This window comes from Stegastes partitus, unplaced genomic scaffold (assembly GCF_000690725.1).
Source record: "Stegastes partitus isolate 25-593 unplaced genomic scaffold, Stegastes_partitus-1.0.2 Scaffold149, whole genome shotgun sequence".
In the NCBI taxonomy this organism is placed as follows: Eukaryota; Metazoa; Chordata; class Actinopteri; family Pomacentridae; genus Stegastes; species Stegastes partitus.
The window spans coordinates 217124-237479 of record NW_007577880.1 but is presented as its reverse complement, the minus strand read 5'-3'; the positions used below and the strand labels follow the sequence as shown (position 1 = coordinate 237479).

General features: G+C 44.2%; 1 long non-coding RNA gene across 1 annotated transcript in view; it reads left to right on the top strand.

The window, feature by feature from the left end:
* Positions 1-286: 286 nt before the first annotated feature.
* The window catches only part of LOC103355423 (uncharacterized), a 20234-nt gene continuing 164 nt past the window's right edge, over positions 287-20356 (top strand). Inside the window, exons 1-2 of the long non-coding RNA XR_520089.1 lie at positions 287-298; positions 5926-5929. This is a non-coding gene — a long non-coding RNA (uncharacterized LOC103355423). The remainder of the gene's footprint in view (positions 299-5925; positions 5930-20356) is intronic.

The following is a 20356-nucleotide window of genomic DNA, read 5'->3' as shown; positions in this document are numbered from 1 at the left end:
GATGGGTTACAGACAGGTGCGAGGGATGATAGAGGAAGACGGAGGGATGGAGAGGAGAATGGGAGGACGGTGAATGAATGAAGGGAACGAGAAGAAAGTGAAATGAGAGAGCGGAAGATACTGAGTGGGAGGAATTAGTAAGAAAGATGGAAGGAAGTGTAAAAGAGAGAGATGCGAGAGTGTAAAGGAAAACAAGAAAGAAGTAGGTGAAGAAGGACGAGCGGGAGAGTAGGCGATATTATCTAGATGAGGCAGGGAAGCATCAGAAGTGGAATTATAGATGAGATGGGGAGGAAGAGTTGACTGGAAATGAGGCAGGAATAGATGGATAGGAAGAGGGTGGAGGATGGAACCTTTTTAAAGCCAGTCATGAACATCTATTGATCATGGCAGAGTTATGGTTGCCATTGTGCTAAGTGGAGACATGCCAGCACGACTGCCTCTACAGTCGATCATTATTTCTGCTGCACTCACCTTTTGTGCTGTATTAAAAAAAAATGTACAGCAGCGTTGCATTCAGAGTTTGACTCCATCACTGTGTCACTCCACTTGTTCCACGATGATGATGATGATTTGAAGACTTGCCACTGACAGAAGTCCTTCGTAGTTTGAGGCTGAATGTACGATCATTCCTTACATGCACGGTGATGTTGTACGTCCAACTGCTGCTGCACACATCCCCAAACTCCTCTCCGGTCTGTATTCTAGCAATTAGCAGCTCACGCGGCTCTCCTAAATCCAGACAGATTTATCTCACCTGATTCTCTTTGTGTAATTCCCGGCACCCTGTTAGACTCTCCACCCAGCGCCTGATGCCGAATCCGGATTTTTGATCCCACGGAGGACAACTAGAATTGAAATTTCCATCTGTACGGTTGAGAGATTATGTCTGGCACAGTCTGAGAGGGTATATCCTTATTTCACATTAGCTTCGACCCTTATGACCTTTAGTTTTAAAGCCATGCATAGGTACCATGCATTCTTTATTTTGGTATATTTTTGCAGTGATTCGTGGCTGTGTGTCTTTCAACTACCTGCACACATGTAATTTTGAATGATATGTAGAGAACTATCACAACACATGCTCTGACAACTAAAGGAGAAGCAGCTTCAAAGTCCTCAAAGGGACTGTAAGTATCCGTCAAGTCGTAATTGGGCGAGCATCCCTGTAAGAAAAAGGGAAAAGGACTTTGCAGTGGCCATTACATAGGCTATGTCAAACAGCCTAATCAGATGGGCTAAATGGTGCAGCAGCGTAGCTATTAACTAACGATAGCATACTAGTAGATTTCTTTAATTAGTAGCATCCCATTTCCCTGCTACTTTCCCTTCTCGCGAGCAGCCACCGAGGATTTATTGTTTGGCCACGGACATTGATTATCGGATTCTAGTAATTGTTTTGCCTTCACTTGATTAACAAACCTATGTTTTCTCCGGAGACTAGCTCAATAGCAGCCTTTAGCAGCAGGATTCCAGCCAATCTTGGAATGCTAATGGGGTATTTACTACAGTGGCGATGGAGGATGGTGGTGTAGCGGGGCAGAGGAGGAGGAAAACCTTCTTCATGGCGGGGAGGGGGGCTCGTCTTACACCGGCGAGACGGGCACATTCATCAAATATGGTGAGGGTGTTTAGTGATTAGTTCCATACACAAATCTTTGGGCCTGGGTGGTCCCTCCGGCTGATGCATCCAGGTGCTTTGTGTTTTGTGATTCCCGTCCAGCACGGCGCAAGATGATCGATGATAGATGTGTGGATGGCGGCGCGAACCATGGCACGGATGGCATGCCAGGAATTTGAGTAGCCTGCTTCTTTTCTTGATCTTTTTTTTTTTTTGAGGAAGGTTCCAGGGATATGAGGCAAAAAAAAAAGGAGAGTATCTCAGCTGTTGAGGAATAGATACATAATGGGAAAAAGGAGGGAGGGGGTGATGGAGAGCTTTTGGAGCAGCTTCAAGTCGTGCTTTGCAGCTCAGGGGTTTGAAGGATTTGAGGGAACAGGGGAGGGAGTGTACTTGTTTATTACTCACATTCTGGGTATCTCCTTTCATAAGCGCTGATACGAGTCAGACCTCGACCTGACTTTAGTTGCCTTTTTACAGATATAGTGGTGGAAAGCTGCCATTCTCGCCACAATCCCACAACCGCCCTGACTCATCCTAAGAGAAGAAAAATCCAGAGCGTTCTCTGTAGCGGTAGTGCATTTTGTTACCATTTTGTCACATCCAGAAAGAGACTGAATCTGCCATGTGACATTAATGTTGTATTCAGCTGTGTGCAGGTTTCAATGTGAGGCTCATTCACCATCCATGTGGGGTCAACATAAGACTTGCTTGTCTGGCCAAAAAGGTGACGAACTTGCAGGAATTGTGTAAATGTGAGACAATCTGTTGGTTTTTAATGATAACTGTAGCAACACGTGCGTTGTGTTGTTGACCTGTCGGTAACGCAGGACGTTAATAATAATAATAATAATAATTGATCAGATTTATAAAGCGCTTTTCTAGACACTCAAAGACGCTTTGTCAATTATTCATTCACACACACGATTGTAGCCACAGCTGCCCTGGGGTAGACTGACAGAGGTGTGGCTGCCATTCTGCCCCTCTGACCACCACCTCAAACAATCCATTCATACGCATTCACACCAGGCAAGGTGGCTGAAGTGTCTTGCCTAAAGACACAACGACCATGAAACAGGTTACAGGGCGGAATCGAACCGCCGACCTTCCGATCATCGACCGACTCGCTCTACCACCTGAGCCGCCCCACATTGCATCGGACTACATGACTATACGCTTCTCTTTCTTGGTTTCTCAGTGATTGGTGTTCTATTATGTTTCAATAAATGTGCTTTTCACTGCCTTTTGAAGCAAACTGAAGTCTTAATCAAACTGTAGCTTCAATTCCATCTGTCAGTTTCTTCATATCCAAGCTTCTTTTGTTCTCCTTGTGAATTGATTGATGACAAACCATAAATAAACACGTACACGAGGATCAACTCTCTGCCTGAGCCGCGCCGTTGACTTCCCGCCGTCCGACGGTTTGCACTGTTAGCTCGAATCAGCTGCCGAGGCAAGAAGAGCATGCTGAGGGAGAGGAGGAACAAGGTCTACTTAAAAGTAATTTATTTCTGCTGTCGCTTTGTTGGGTGAAGAGGAAGTGACAAATGCGAGCTGGTTGTTTATGAGGCCTGGCTAAGTGCTGGCAGGGCTGCTTTTCTCTGAGGTAGTTGGCTCTCTGTTTAATTCATGTCCTTGGGAGGTGCATTGCTTTGTGGCACGGTGTGTGGCAGGTGAGTTAATGAGAGGTGAACCTGTCTGCTTCTTATTCTCCATCTGCCTCCCTTGCACTTTCTCCCTGCTTTCTCACACTTCTTGCCCCCTGTCCGTCTTACTTTTCTTCCCCCTTTCTCTTTTTTTTTTTTTTTGGATTTCTTTCACTCCCCCTTTTCTTTCCCTTTCCCACAGAAAATCTCCTTTTAAATCGCCTCTAGCTTGCCCTGCTTTATCTGGAATTGAAACATGGAAATGGAGAACCCTCCTCGCCATCAGTTCCCGCCAAATAAATCAGTCAGATCTTTGACAAACCCCAAATAGGACTGCCGATTTCTCAAACTCGTCCCGTTCATCACTTTGATTCATCTTCCCGGAGACGGACGGCATGTTTTCTCCTCGTGTCGCTGCTCCTTAGCTCCCCACCAGCCCGCCACACAAACACATTTATGTCAGCGAGTTAGCGGGAGAGGCCAGCTCACAGCGTCCGGCTTTCAGTGTTTTAAAAAAGGGGGTTCGGTGAAGCCCGCCGGTAGCTGTGAGCTCTAAAACATCCAGAAAGACAGACAGGAGAGAGACAGGGTGAGCTGAGAAGTCGACCTCTTCGCCACCTCCGATCAGCTACATCCTCCTCTTCCTCCTGTATACCTTTGTGAGGTGCAAGTTTTAATTGACACAAAGGAAAGCTCCGTGGTTATCTGGCCGCCTGCTCCTGTTTCATGTCACGAGTTAATTTTTTTTCCTTCTTGTTCCTTGTCCATCATTCTTCTTCTCCGTGCCTTTGCCTCTTCGGCTCTGTCTCTCTGCCTTTCACCTCCTTCAGCTCAACACCAACCCACTTCCTGCTGATCGCCCGTGTTGTCTGCTTATTTACGTCTCCTCATTGTCCTTCCCATCCCTTGACGTGCCTCCCTGGTGCTTCTCTGTTTTCGGCCTGCACTTGAAATTTTCTACACGTTTGCTTTGTGAAGTTTAAAACAATAAACCTCAGCTATGCAGTGTAAAAATCCCAGTCACAACAATGGAAGTCCATCACAATACTGGTGATATATTCCACCAATGAATAAAACTTAGAGATACATGCTAAATAACTTAGCTAAATAAATTAGCCACAAAAAAAACCATTTCCATCATACATTCAAATGGTAAATTAATCAATTTTTTATAATATTTTTTAAATATTCAACATACATTCAAAGTAATTTTTATTTGCTTGATTAAATAAATAATGGCGATACTGCTATTTAAGTTTAAAATATTTTTCCCTTTGAAATCACAAAAAACTTAAAATAATTCCTCTTGCTTTCAGGATTCTTTCCATCCTGTAGCATCTTTAAATAATTTGCACATTGGTAGCACATCTAAGAATCGCTTACGAACAACGTGTAATGGTTTTTTAATGACTTACAACACACTGATGATGATAGTTTAGCAAAATATACTCAATTATTTACGAGTCTAAATACACAATTCCTAATAATTAATTATGAAATAGTTAATAAGTTGCTTTGAAGTGCGGCTTCGGTGATATCGGTGCAAGTTCAACCAACTCTTCCTCCATTACTGAGCTATATATACATGTATATATCCATCAGACATCACAGAAGCTGGCAGTAGAAAGCTTCCTCTGCTTTGCAGTGCATGAGGAGCGTTGTTTGACTGACACCTCTATATGTCTTTTCCATGTTCAGGCACCCCAGCACCGTACATATAAGTAATACATCTGTTAAGAGATCCACCTGCACGGCTCCGTACTGTGTTTCTGGTTCCATCTCATGAGCAGGTGAATCTCATTCTGGAGGACAGATAGCAAAATGTACTTTAGAGGGAAAACAGTTCAAACTGCCAGTAGACTTCTATGAGCATCCCAAGTATCACACAGACGTATTTCAAATGTAATTTTTTTTGGCATGTTGATCACCACAAACAAAACGTCTTTGGGTTCATGTAGGAGTGATAAAGTCAGACTACCTGCCATCTCCGCACCGAGATCCTTAGATGAGGGCAAACTTTTTTTCTTTCGCTCTCCTTTATTGTATATTTGTGGCAAACTGACATTTTATATCAACGAGTCTATAAAATGTCACAAAAATAGTGAAAAAAAGGAAACCGTCTCCGGTTCCCACAGCCCAAGGTCGTGTCTTTAAACCGCTCTGTGGCATCGAATGTTGACTTAAATAATTCATCGATTGTCAGAATTCTTGATGGTTGTTTTTCCCGACGATTAAAATTAATTGCTCTCAGGTTCTTCAAAAACAGGTCAAATTCTTGTCTGGATATAGCAACAATGGCAATCGAGTAGAATCTGCATCACATGTCACACAGCTTAACTCTGCAGGTTGTAGAAACACTTCTTCCTGTATGTCGCTTCCAAATATAGCTCTTAAGTGTGCAGCCTGTCATGGGACCCTATATGCTGCTCCTGGGTCAAACGCCAGACCCGCTTAACATTGATAGTCACCTGTCATGTATTTTTTATGGCTCTGAGTGCTTCTCCCTTTTTCTTTTTTTCTTTTTCTTTCTCCTCCTCCTCGCCCTCCCCTCCCTCTAACCCTGTCACTCCGCGAGATGTGGCTTTAACCTCTGGTGCAGTTTTTCACTGGCGCCCTTTGTTTTCATCTATTGTTCTTAAAAGCGATTATGACCATCAGACAGGCCCATTAAATATTTAGCAGAGCTCGGGCTGCTGCTTTCGCGGGCTTCACACGAACACAGATGTTCAAAAGTGTCTCTTTCTCTGCGGCGGGGATGTGCGCCGATATTTCGAGGGTCGCTCGCTCAATTAAATAAAAGCTGCTGTTTGACACGGGGTTGGCGCGGCGCATGTGCGTTTTGAAGGGCATTGCTCAAGTACGTCTTTGTGCTTCAGACCGAGATTCTTGGCTGTTTGTGTATTTCTGTTTGTGTACGTGCGGTCTCCGCGCTGTATTTACTGCTGTAATCATTTCTTTGTCTGCTGCCAGTGTGTATTTTTCAGTGGCTGCCCCTCAGATTACTTTGCTGTTCGATATTAGAAAAATTTCTATGCAAGTCCACCCTCCACTTCCACTGCGGGAAGAACTGGAATGATCAGTTACTTGAGAGAACAATAAATAAGCTCCTCTGCTATCGATTTATCTAAAAACACTGGAGGACAATTGCTTTAAAAATTATCTCTCATTTTACTCCTACCTTTAGGAATAAGGTTCAGGTCTTGGTAGCTGCAGCCTTGTGTGAAGCTACACAAGAGTAGATGCATTTAATGTTAATTTTCATTCACTGCTCTGTCTTTTGGTATTAATCAGGTAAATATACGATTTCACCCCACTGATGTGAGCTCTGTAACCATTATTATTTCAACCTAGGATTTTGAGCAATCTTAAACCGTGTTCAGGGTTGGATTCGGTGGAAAACATTTGATGGATCAAGGTTTTACAAGGCTGCAACATTCACTGTTGTTGTCATCATGCCCTTGCAGCATAACAGAGCCTTGTTGTCTTAGCCGTTGAGAAGAATTCGAACTGAGCAGGCAGCCGGGGCTTCAGCGCCATGGATGTGTTGGTTATTCCGAAAACTGCAATGCGATGTTCCAGTTATGAGACTTTAAAAGTCGTCAGTCCGCCCTACCGGTTTGTAATTCCACTTTTCCTGCAAGAGATGTGAGAAATGTCAAGCCCTGGCAAGAAATTGCGTCTCATATTACATCTGTGATATGGTGCTGCCCGCCTTCGCTGGAACCTCGTTTTCTGGGAACAAGTTAAGTGAGAAACACTGATTCAGTAGGAAGCGTTCATTCACGTCTGCGCGGGCTTCCTCTTGATATCTTCTTCCCGCCGAGATGCGGGTTAATTGAATCGGAAACTCTGTTTGTCTTGTTTGCAACTTGTGCTGGTGAGACCCGCGTCCTCCCCGGTGTTTGCATCGACAGGCTCCAGCGCACATTGAACCATTAATCCCCGTGTTCATATCTCCGGTTTTAACAGCTGAAGTAGTTTATTAACTTTTTGTTTAGACGTTTTGTAACCGCGCCCAGAGGCTCCGGTGAAGTCATAACCACAACTGAACTGAATATGTGAATCCCCCCCAATTAGCGGTTGCTGTGGAAGACAATGGGTCACTTTGTCTACCTCTCTGTGGTCGGGAGCACTTAGTCACTGCTGGCGGAATTGAACAATTCCAAAGCAATTTACACATAAAATACTTATGATTTAGCCCGAGAACCTGGGGAATCTCGCAGCTCATGTTTCATTTCTTGTGGCAGAGTGCGTCTGGCCCCCCTCCCGCTCAAGCAGATTTCCACCCGGCCTCCCCCGTGCCAGGCCAATCGCACTCATTTGTCTAACACGGGGTGGGTTTCATACGATGACAGAGGCGCTTTTTGCACACGGGTTTCATTACTCCGATCGGCCGTGGCTCTAAAGAACCGCCCCTGCCGATACATTCCTTGGAAATTAAACTGAGAGACTCCGGTCCAATTCATGTATTTGTCTCGCAGGCTGCTGCTGATGCTGCTGAGACGGGATGAATTAATACAAAACATACCTTGTGCAGCTTTGAAGCGCAATAGGAGATTTAATCAGTCGTTAAAGCAGACTTTGGTTGCAGCTAAGAGGCATATTTCAAAGACGGTGAAGAGCCTATTCATATTTATGCACGAGTGAGGTAAGTTAATTGATGAGTCCTTGGTTTTAATGGCTATCTAGTAGTAGGTATTGAGAAGAAGGTGACAAGCTGTGATATGTGCTCGTACGGGCCAGCCAGCTAACCCTCTCTGGCTTCCTCTCTTTCTCTCTCTGAGTCTTTGCCTAATGGCTGATAATGAAGAGGGCATCTTTGCAGAGATGACATGCGCACGTCCTCTGGACACACACACACACACACACACACACACACACAAAGGCTGGGCTGACTGCCCTTCAGAATACTAGGCCTGACATTAATCTTTAAATGACTGGTGCTTCTTCCCCAAGACTTTCAATCCATTAGTGGCCACGTCTTGAGATGGAGAGAGATTGCTAAAGAGGCAAAGGCAGGGAGGATGCAGGCAGCGTCTGTGTGTACGTGGATGTATGCGTTGAGGACGGGCCGGGCCGGCGGAATGGAAAGGATGATGTCAATGATAATGGAGGATGAGGACAGAGAGAGGCAGAGAAAGGCTGAGGCAACACACAGAGAGAGAGGGAGAGAGAGAGAGAGATGCAGTGATATTGAGGGATAGAAAAAGTGAGACAAAGAGGACAACGGGTCTTTTTTAAAAATCCTGTCCATGTCAGCTACTGTACGCCTCCATGGATGACACCCTCTTGCTCACGCACCTCGTTTCTCCCTCAAAGTCAGGGGAGTAAAGTTGAGATTTGGAGAGAAAACACAACAAAACACTGACTCAACACTGTGAATTTCTTGTTATGTCCACAGCTGACTGCACAACAAAATCAATGAACACTGGATTGCGAAAACAAAGAGGTCAAGGTTGAACATTCGTGTTCGGTTAGGCTGTTTTATTCTCACACAAATACAAATCCATCCTCTGTTTTCACTCCTCCATTACTTTCCTTCAGCCTCCTATAACCCCACTATCTCCCACTGCTTCACACTTCAGACTTCTACTTATCTTCTTCCCTCCTTCCCTCTTCCTTGTTGACGTCTCCTCTTCCACAAACTCCTTCTACATGTCCTTCTGTTCCTTGTTTTGTCCACATCTCCTTACATGTTCACACTTCTCTCTCTCCACCCGTTCACATTCCTTGTGCTAATTCTTTCCTGCTTCTATTTTCCACTTTTTCTCCCCCTCCTCCCTGCTCTTCGTCGTAAAGCGTCTGTCCTCCCTCCACACTTTGCACACTTTCCACCTCTCCTCTCCCTCCTTACCATTCTCTCCACTCAACCCTCTTCTCCTCCCCACATCCTCCTATCCCCTCATCTCCCTCCCTCTGCTCCTCCAGCGGTGAGCTATAGTGACTCTGACATCATTACCCTTGTTGTGACAGGTTTCATTTGTACCCTGTGGACCTATACATCAGCCTGACTGATAGTCCGGGGCCCGGGGCCAGCGGAGCCCCGCCCAGACCGGGACAGAGTAACAGACAGAACGGTCCTAAAAACCACTCCGGTCTGGGTACCACTAGATATTTTTCCATTACTCCTTCTGATATGTCAAACTCAATACTGGTTCAAAACACCCCAAACATCACCTTGCTTGAAATAACAATTCAGTGCAGCTGAACAAAATACAAGAGAAAATTCTGAGAAGAAAAAAAAACCGAGCACACAGTGGAAGCAGCGCTCACACTGTTTGATTGACAGGTGATCTCTGGAAAACACTGTACAGAAAAACTAGTGAGTGCTTAGCGCTAAGGATGGAAAGAAGAAGGGAAGTCATTAAATGTGACATTTAGTCTTAAAGTCTTATTTTTTTCTTAATTCAAGAGAAAATGTCTGTCACAGTAGGATTTGCAATATGATAATTTACACGTTTCCTTTGAATTAATCACAAGAGACGGCGTGTTTTAACTGTTTTTTTTTCATCCTATGGGGAGTCTGGAAATGTCATTGTATTGATTTGTATTGTTTCCGATGCAGCGTCAAGGTTGTTTCAGCTATTTTTTCTGAACCCAGGCAGAGAGGAATTTTTCAGTCAATAATGCACACGGATTTCTCTTTCTTGATTTCTCTCTCTTTTATACCAGCGTACATTGTTCAATTACAAAACAGTTAGTTAGTTGATATCTATGACATATAGATACAAGGACAAGCAGGATGTCTCGTCGCAAGGTGAGCGGTTCGATCCCCCAACGCTCTACAGTCAAAGTGTCCAACTTGGGCAAGACACTGAACCCAGAGTTGCTCCCAATGGCAGGCAGGCACCCCGACCTCTGTCACCACTGGTGTATAAATATGTGTGGGAATGAGAAACACATTGAAAAGCGCTTTGAGTACTACGAAGTGGAAATGCACTGTATACGAGGTGTGTCAGGAAAGTTCCAGGACTGGTGTCACCAAAGATATATTTCAAACTACAAATGACCAGTTTTCCCCTTCAGACGATCAACCAGCACAAAGAGATCCTGCAGCGTTTGCTTCGTTCAGAAGAGGTGAGAGTTGTGGCAGGACAAGTCGTGGCTGCTTCACCATGACAACGCCCTTACTCACAACGCCCTGAGCATCCCACAGTTCCTGGCTGAGAAGAACATCTCCGTGATGGAGCAACCTCCCTACTCACCCCACCTGGCTCCGTGGGATTGTTTCCTCTTCTCCAAGCTCAAGGGGGTCATCAAGGGGACCCGTTTAGAAGACGTGGACGACATCAAGATGGCTGTGATGACAGAGCTGCAGAAGAATCCTTCCAGGAGTTCATGGTGGCAGAGAAGGCTGGGAAGTGTGTTAGACTCCAGGGGGATTACTTTGAAGGGGGAAACTTGTCATTTTTATTTGAAATATATCATTTGTGATCCCAGTCCGACAACTTTTCTGACACACCTCGTATAAGTGCAAACCATTTGCCATCGACATACACAACAATCAGCCACAACATTAAAATGTGGAGTAAATAACATATAATGCAATGTTCTGCTGGGAAACTTCTTGTGTCATTAGGATGTGAGTCTGACACCCACTGCCCACCTCCGACCGTGGTCCCTGTTTAGGAGCAGGTCGAGGAAAACAACAAAGAGCCCAAAGTGTTGACTCTGCCTCTAAAATCCCCAGATCTTTAGCCAAACAAGCATCCACAGGATGTGCCGGGACAAGCCTGATCCACAAAAGCCTCATCCCACAAGCCACAGGATTGAAAGGTTCTGCTGCCAACATGCCGGTGCCAGACACCACAGGACACCCCCAGAGGTCCTGTGTCCAATCCCCAATGGGTCAGGGCTGTTTTGACGGCACCAGGGGAACCTACGCCACATGAGGCAGGTGGTATTAATGCTGTGGCTGGTGTGTTTTGTCCAGTACTGTATGTAAAATACACACTTTAATAGCAGGTCTAAATGAGCTCTGTTTTATAGCCTGTAAAGCCTTGACAAGACCACTGAGTCGTGTAACTGTTCAAAAGACACAAAAATCACGTTGTGTAAACAGCAAACACATTGCAAATTAAATTAATCAAATTAGGTGATCGCTCAGTGAAGACTTTAAACGGTGGTTTGCTCAGGAAGGAGCACGGATTCTCATTTCTTGCATAAATTGTCCCCGCATACCTCTCAATATTAACACCAGTTATTGCGTTAGCGCCGCCGAAGGACGCGAGGTCTCGCAGTCAACCCCAGACCATATCCATCTCTGCACCCTCATAAATCCGGCCAATACATCAACAATACCTTCAGACCGCTCACAGCTCCATTGATCTGTGGTCATATTAATGTGCGGCTTACGAGCTCGCCAGCATCCTTTGTGGCCAGACAAAAATGAATCCACTTGAGTGTGGCGCTTTTAATGGCCAAACTACCCTGTTCCTTTACAATGGGACAGATCCCCATTGTATTCATTCAGTTGTATAGAGTAGAAAGCCTGGAAAAGAACCATTAGAGAGGAATCAAAAAGGAAAAAAATAATCCTCATTTTACAAGCACCTGGGCCCCTGTTAAATGTAAAATGGAAGTATTTAAGGGGTGCAATTGTGGGAGACGTTTGAAAACTAAGTGGTATACAGTTGCCAAATTCCTGCATCACAATATTTTTTTTTTTTGCACGATGTAACAGGATTCAATTTTTCGGATTTCCTTTTTCTTTCTTCCACAAATTTTGTTATGAATTACCTTGGGATGTGATGTTTTATTTTTTTTCGTCTATGCAAAACATAATTATCATGGTGCTGCTTCTCAATGCTAAATCCTATTTCCAAAATACCAACTCTTGAATTACACGTCGTAATTATGTTCCAAATAAGCATTTTTTTGAAATTGAGCCCATCATGTGTTCAGGAACTGAAACAATCAGAAATGTGTTCCTCATGTGGCGACGAGCTCTGGTTAGTTATGGTGATGGAAACTACAGTCTGACTTCTTTCTGATAGCTGTGTGTGCTCGTTGCGCTGCGATGCTTTCGGTTGGCTCAGCAGGAGCATTTATAAATAAGGGCTAGCTGTCCTGCTTTTTAGTCAATAACCCTCCATTCACCACGGAAGTTAGCCAAGAACAGAGTTGAGCTCAGACATCTTTCATCTCCTATCCTCTGGAATATAGCCTTTCGCTGATGTGTGTGTGCGCACGTTTCTGTTTGTGTGCGAGCATGTGTACGCGTAAATGTCCGTGCATTTTTGTGTTAGAGTACAACTTGTGTGTGCGCTGAGGAAAAAGACCGGCCACACAGGAGGAACATTAATCATCCTGTTTTTTTCTTTTTTTCCCCTCCCCTCTGCCTCGTATAGTGTGAGTTGAGGCCTGATGGATGGCTCGTCTCTCACCCTGGATTCCAGGGGAAAGACTGCAGCCTATCGACAGGCCAGAGACCCTTTGGGGAATCCCTAGCTCACCCTACAGCCCATACATCTCCAGACACACAGTGTGGCTCCTCATCCACAGATGGCGGATGCGCTGTCCCTGTGTTTAAAACTGCTGTGGGAAGCTAAGGCCTCGTCCACACGTAGCAGGGTTTTTGTAAAACCGAAGATCCTGTCCCCTCCGTCTAGAAAAAAAACTAACGTACACACCACCTAATTTTTAGAAAAAAAATTCATCCACACCTAACCGCATATGTTAAGCACATTCATGTTCTACGTGAGGATGTAATAACTCCGACGACAGGAGCGACAACCAGAACATAAGGAAATTGTCACAACATTCCTCCTGGAGCACGATTTCAAAGTTCTCCCACCAGCTGGCAGTGCGTCCCGGCGCGTCGGTGTCTCTGACAGAGAACATGCCTTGGACATGGAATGGCAAGATGGCGGAAAATAACCGTCCTTAACGTCCTCCTTCACCCGTGTTCTTGTACGTGGAGCGGTATCTGGACCTGGACCAGAGACAACACCAACACAGTTCTGAGGGCGTCCACGCTGTTTCCAAATGTAAACACAGGTCGTGTATGTGATGTAAAGAACATATTTTGTCGCAGGCAGTGATGTTTGGAAACCTAAACCCCGGTTATCGACGTCCACATGCAGACGCATAAACGAAGGATTCACAAATCTTCATTTTGGTTTTTGAAAGAATCGTTTTTCATGCCGTAAGTCTGCGTTTTGGTGTGGATGACAGGCCGAATCGTAGAGACATATCTTCGTTTTGTGAGACACCCTGCTACGTGTGGACAAGGTCTGATAGTCCAGGCGAACAGCGCGGTTGCATGTTTTTCAGGTGTGTTGAAGCTTCGTGACAGTAAATCGATGGAATAAAAAAAAGACAATAACACATGAAAGTAGAGACAGTTTACCAACATCAGGGTTTTATGTGGGCGTTGATGAGGTTACAGGATCTGCCTAAAAAGTGCAAAATCCATCCTGTCATTGGAAAGTTGCTAAAAATAGTTTGTAGTAGAGTTGGTTGCCATCAGACATACAGAATATTATTATATGAACTTGACTTCTTTCCAGTATTGTTCGTGCTGTGCTTTGCTTCAAGCCAAGACAAAGTTCACGGTTTCAACTTTTTAAGTGTGGAAACTGTTGCTTCATGACAACATTGCACAGCTTCATTCAGAATCTTCCTTTTGCTGGACTTTGATTGTATCCGAAGCAGCTTTTTTTTATAAAGAGAACCCAGCATATATGTCGTCCTCTGGAACAAATATAGATGTGAAAACTGCATGTCTAATGGTCAGCTTGTTGTTTAATGGGCTAAAGATGCATCTCGATATTTGGATATTTTCTTAATTTTTATAAGCACGAACTCATGTGTTCTGTTTTCAAGGGTCAGAGAAGAAGCCCTCAGTTGTAGCTGCATGCAAATGAAGTAGCTCAATATGTTGTTTTTTTTGTCTTTGACATTGCACAGAGTGCTGTCAAGGAGGACCACATCTGTTCTCGGTGCATTATCACTCACTGATCATCTGAATAAATTGTTAAGTGCAGTTTTAATGTGTGATGGAGATTTGCAGCAATTACAAAATATTGCTGAACTCAACTATGGACTATTTATCATCCACCAGATGTCTGTGTGAAGGTTTTAGCTTTCTGTTGAGTGAAGTCCTGCAGCCATCGCAGCATGGAAACACCTGTAGCGACTGACCTGGCACATGTGTGGTTTCACACCTTTTATTGCATCTTGATCAAAAAAACAAAAAAAACATAGTGTGTCCTCAGACCAGTTGGATATAACTCAGCTTTGGAAACACACAATACACACAGATATATCTTAACACACCACTCCGACCTGCTATTCTCATCTGCAACTACTCGTTTTATGTTGGGTTAAAGTTATGTGGATCATTAATATCTTTCCGGCTGGCCTGGCATAGGAAGTGAGCACAACCATAACTTTATCTGTTTCAGTAAAGTTTTTATCGTGTGGGTCTGGAAACAAGTTGTACTTCATGAAAAGTCACATGAATAATATTTTTTTTTTTGGAGAGTTCCAAGTTTATTCAGTCATGCAAATAGATTAAACCGGCCACTCTGAATGCGGATTCACATGAAGTGGGATGAATGTTAAATGGCAAGTACAGCCAATTAGAAATTAGTCATTTGTGCAGGCAATGCCAGTATCTCTCTAGTTGTACAAAAGTCAGATACCATTTGGCAATTGATTTTTTTAACTTGTTTGCAATGCAAATGCAAAAGTATTCCACATATTTTTTTCACCCTTCCATCCACATTTCTCTGTCTCTCTCTCTTTAAGTGAAGCAGTGAGGGGAGAATTAAAGAGACGACAGGGGGCAGCCGGGTTGGGTTTCCGCCCTGACTCCTGTCTGACCTTCCTGTGGATGATATTGAAGCACCTGTTGCTAGTTGTTGTCTGATGCCTGATAACGCAGAGGCAGCATTAGCTCCTCTCTTTACTGAAGCGACAGAAAGAGGTGGGACGAGGAAGTAAGCCAGACAAGATTGTGTGAGAGAGAATAACAAACAGTATTTCGGTTTTTTAGTTGTTGTTTTCGTGAGGTTTTTTTTTGAGAAAATGTAAACAGAAAGAAAAAAGTAAGACGGAAACTCCTAGTTTTTCGAGAGGCAACTCAGTGAAAGTTGGAAGTTAAAAAAAGGGACAGGAAATAGGAAGAGAATATACAGATGGACGTGACTGTAGCCTTCCTCCCCTGTTTTTATTCCCTCCCTGGCTGTCGCCTTCCCCCCCGTCTTGTGTCTCAGTAACTCAGCGTTGTCATTCACCTAACCTTGGTGGCAGAGTGGAAGGTTTCTTGGCGCCTGCCAGTTGTTCTTGGCACGGCAACGCGAGGGAATAAACCTCGGCACTTTCATGATGAGGCGCTTAGCAGATGTCTGATGTACAGCTTGACGAAACTTCGATCTCCCAAGGACACGGTACCTTTGGGATCTGTGACAGGATGTGCATGTTTATGTGTCAGTGCAAAGAATCAGACTTTGAAATATCAAATCAGAATCAGTGTTTACAGGTATTCGGCTTGGTGGCCCATGAGGGGACAAAAAAAAATAGAACTTACAGTACTTATACGGTGCAACTTGATGCGTCAAGTAACATTTAAAACAGCAACAGCCAGATTTTCACATTAGTGTGTGCTTTTGCTGCTTCTTGTAACCCAGAAGCTAACCCAACGCGGCGTTCAGTCATATTTACGGTATAAACACGGCCTGCCTTCATTGTGTAGGTAAATGGATGGTGGCAGATGCTTGTGTCAATGCAGACTGACACAATTGATGGTGACGGTCCAGGTCGACGTGTCCTGAGAGCGAAGCGACGACCGTCTAGATTTCCAGGTACAGATGAAGAATTTTACCCCAGGGGTGTTTCAGCCTTGAACATAATCGAGCCTGTCCACTGCCAAGGTGGATGGACTGCTCCAAAGAGAGCAGAAGCAAGGTTAGGATGTGAATGGCATACCAAACCAGAAGGAACGGCCATTGTTTCCAACAGGAACAGCAGATTTACTGCGTTTATTGCTGAATATGAGTAAAAAAAAACAAAATAAAGATGGGGTTCGATTTGATTGCTTCTTTGAAACATAGATCTAAATATAGTAGTCTGGTGTTTTATTGTAAGTTTGGAGCTGAGATAATTTTCTGAATGTCACCGTGACATTGTCTTCCCTGAAGTTAAAGGCACAACAACATATTTAGTTGTTTCACCAACCTGTAGTTTTAATTTTAAATATTGTGACACTATTTACCAGCTGTCCTGCTTGTCGCCGGTGGTTTTCCACGTGTGCAGGCTGCAGTATTGATTACTGCAGTTTTGGAATCGCACACAGCCAGGTTTCTCGGGGAAAAGATCGCCAAGATTATCTAGATAACTCGATGCTGTTAGCTTCCCTGATGTATACTTCGTCCAGAAACGTCGACATCAAAACCTTCCCCAACATTTTAAACCGTATTTTTTTGGTGCCGAAAGAAATTTTGAGCGCGTGTTGCAATCCATAATATAACTGCAAGTTTAAAATGGCATTCTGATTCAGTAGTCTCCGCTGGATAATCCTTGAAACACTCATTCAAGCAGAAGTCTTTGAAGTGGCTCACTGTGCATTTTGGAGTATTTGGCAAGCGTCTTGCCCAGGTTAAATACCTTGTTCCTCCATTGATCTTTTTTGCCTGTTTCACCGGCTTCGCCGGGGCCGGCGTATTAATTTGATTGAAATGTGGTGGCTGATACGAGGGGGGTCAGAGGCAGGGGTTAACAGCTATTGTGATTAAGCCTCGTTCTCACCCGGCGTGCCACTCTGTAAGAATCACACCAGTGTTTCCTGTCAGGTATGAGGTGGCAAGTATGCAAAATGCTCAACAGCCTCTTATGCAGGCATTTCCACTGTGACTCAAAATGCAAATTGGTCAGGCTCTCAAACCCAACTGAGTGAGAGGGGAGGAGGGGAAGGGACGTCAGTGCAGTGACACACACAAGACAAGTGTACAAAAGCCGACATACAAAGACACACACACACACCTGCCTGCCTGTCAAGGTCAGGCAATATTGTCAAATGGTAAGATAAAAGCACAGCATCATTCGAAGACATGGAGTCGTCTGAGATAACATCACATTTAGCGCTACATGAAACACAAATGCTGCTATGTATTTATTTATATTGGTGCCTTTTTTTTTTCTTTTTTTTTATGAGAGCCTGTTTTCTTTTCATGATATTGAGACAAATTGCTGTGTGGCCATGAAAGCTACTCTGCTGATTAACTCTTCGCGGATGGCTTTTTATCTGTTGGCATTTGATGTACGACATCTTTGTAAGGGCTACGGTCGAATGCAATCACGGGCCCTTTCATTGCAGGGTCCCCTTCAGATTGCCTGCTAGTTCTCGAGGGAGGCCATCCTTCAGAAAATATTGACTGTTGGACAGTGAGTGTGTGTGTGGAGGGCAGCGTTATAGAGAAATTGCAAATGCCTTTGTGTGCGTTTATGTGTGTCTTGTGCCGGTCTGTCTCCATGTACTAATGGAGAAACAGGAGGAGAGAGCCACCCAGAGGGCAGAGGTCACACGCCTTGTAAAAGGGATAAAGGAAATTCCATTTTCCACAATACATCGCTACCGAATACGCTCCCATCTCGGTGTTTTCCCCTTGCTGTCGATAGCCTGCGCTCACAGATAGGCATGGAGCTCCTGGGCTTTCAAAGAGTTAATCTGACCCGCTGCATGCACGTCTCACACCGACCAGACAGACTTTCATTTTCCTTTAAAAAATTGCCTCCGCCGTGAGCTTTGCTAACTTTGATCGGATGGTAAAAACTCACCCTAACCCTTGAAGAAACTCCGATCATTGTTCTCGTCCGCTATCTCCTGAAACTAAATTGAGTTGAAATCCTCGAGTTTTTATGACAACTTTCCTCAAAACTACTTCTCTAACTTTCCTGATACACTTTAAAGCTTTTCTATACTTCTGGCCATCGAAGGGGAAACAGATGTCTGGAACTCGTGGCTCTCTCTTTTCAGTTTTCATGTGCTCTTAGCAAAACAGAGACGTGGGCCTCATACTGTTCCACACAAACGCTATCCTCGGTTGTTATACGGCGTCCCCAGATTGCATGTTTATGGTTTAAATGGAAGTGTACACAAAGGAAGTGCAGCATGTCCTGCTCCACAGCCAGGCCAGACGATGAGTTTTAAAGGACCTTAGGCATTATTAAACTGAGACCGCGAACACTGACTCCATCAAACGGTACCATAAAACTGCTGTACCTTTTTGTAAGACACTCGCAGCTTTTTAATGCGAGTGGAGTGATTAAAGGTTGCACTCAGTGACCTAAAAGCCACCCTGCCTCCTGAAGAATGCCTGGTGGGATTTGGCTCTGGGCCTCTCTCGGGGCCTCTGTGACCTAGTTGTACAGTAGATCATAGTTGACTCCCATAATCCCACGCTGGTACTAAATTAACATTGACATTAATGTGAGGAGCAACAAAGGTTAATCTGTTGTTGGGGTTACGGTTAGACGAGAGTCAAGTTGTGGTTTTTGGGTTGTAGGCTGAAAAGCCCAATCTGGCTAATGACTGGGTTTCAACAATGCAGCACCATTGGTAAGGGAAGCTCTGTGGACCAGCTAGTGCCAGCATTGGACTAAGAATAACTTGCTGCTCATTTGTATCTTGAATTTTAGGAATTGCATCTGGGGTCTTTCGTCAAGCTAAACAACAGCTTTGGTAATTTGTTCAACGTGGTGTCAAAAGCCTTTTGTTTCACTGTCAAGTCTTACCCGTCAGGACAGGGTGTTCTAATTGTTTAATGCAAAGCCAGTAATGCTCCTGCTGCCAGAAATATGGACTCAAAGGCATCCGAGCAGCCGGTAAATTCCTAAAATTCTAATGCGAAATGTTTATTATTGGTCCAGGGAGCTTAGGAGCTCCTTCTTCAACAGTATGGCATTTCAAAGTGTCCTTAAGCTAAACAATGAAACTCTGCCCGCTCCCGTTGTAAACTTATCAGGACGGGAACATAAACAAATTGCCGTACAAATTCAAAGGAGCAGTTAGGATGCACACGGCGCTCGTGGCTGGAGCGTCGACGTGGCCGAGAGGCAAAACGCAGTCGAATTGAAGCGTTAAGACAGTCGCAGTTTGTGAAATGAAGCCTCAGACAGCTGGTGTAAGTTTATCTTAGAGACACATAGTCACTAGCTAACGCGCATTAATTCCCGCCTGTGCTATGAGCTTTCTGCTTGAATGACAGTAATTATCGTTTCAGTCTTGACGTGGAGACACCGACACTCTTGATGTCTTTGTTTAAAGCAAAGTGAGAGCCCTGCCTCGTTCGCCCACACAAACCCAACTCCAGCTAAAGTAGCTGTCTGCCTCCATGTGAATTTTTATGTGCGAGTGTGTGTGCGCTGAATTTTGACGTTAATGAGAGAGAATCAGCGACTAAATTACAATTTGCATCTGTTGTGGGTTTTCTGTGGAAACATTTCATACAGAACATTGGATTGTGAGTAATATGTCTGCGCCTGTGTGTTTGCAAGTGTTGGTATAAATATACATACATATGAGGGCATCACATGTTTAAACATGAGAGTCTCCTATATTTGTCATGTTTAATTGAAGTATAAAAGCAGCCTTTTTTCTTTTGTTGATCAAAAATATAGCACATCCATCTCAGTGAGGCTAAAACTATGGACCCCTCCTCACAAAAAGTACTTTAGAGAAGGGGTTCTCAACTGGTCTCACTCTGGGACCCACATGTTCCCGTGGTCATGAGGTCAGTTTTACTTATAATTCAGTATTCACAGTGAACCAATAGGTGGCTATTCGGGTCCAGTCCTAGTATGAAAACCCACATTTTAAATACTCCGGGTCATGTTTTTGCCATCTTGCGTCCCAACATCAACACAAACTTAAAATGAACGTCAAACAAACTGTTGTTACCGTGCCTGTCAAAAATAAAAAATGTTTCAAAATAAAAAAAGAGTCCAACCTGAGAGCACATTATATATTATTTAAATTTGACCAGCTGTCCGCGACCCACCCAGAACAGGTCTGCGACCCACCCTTGGGTCGCGACCCACCAGTTGAGAAACCCTGCTTTAGAGTACCTTAATTACCTTTTACCTC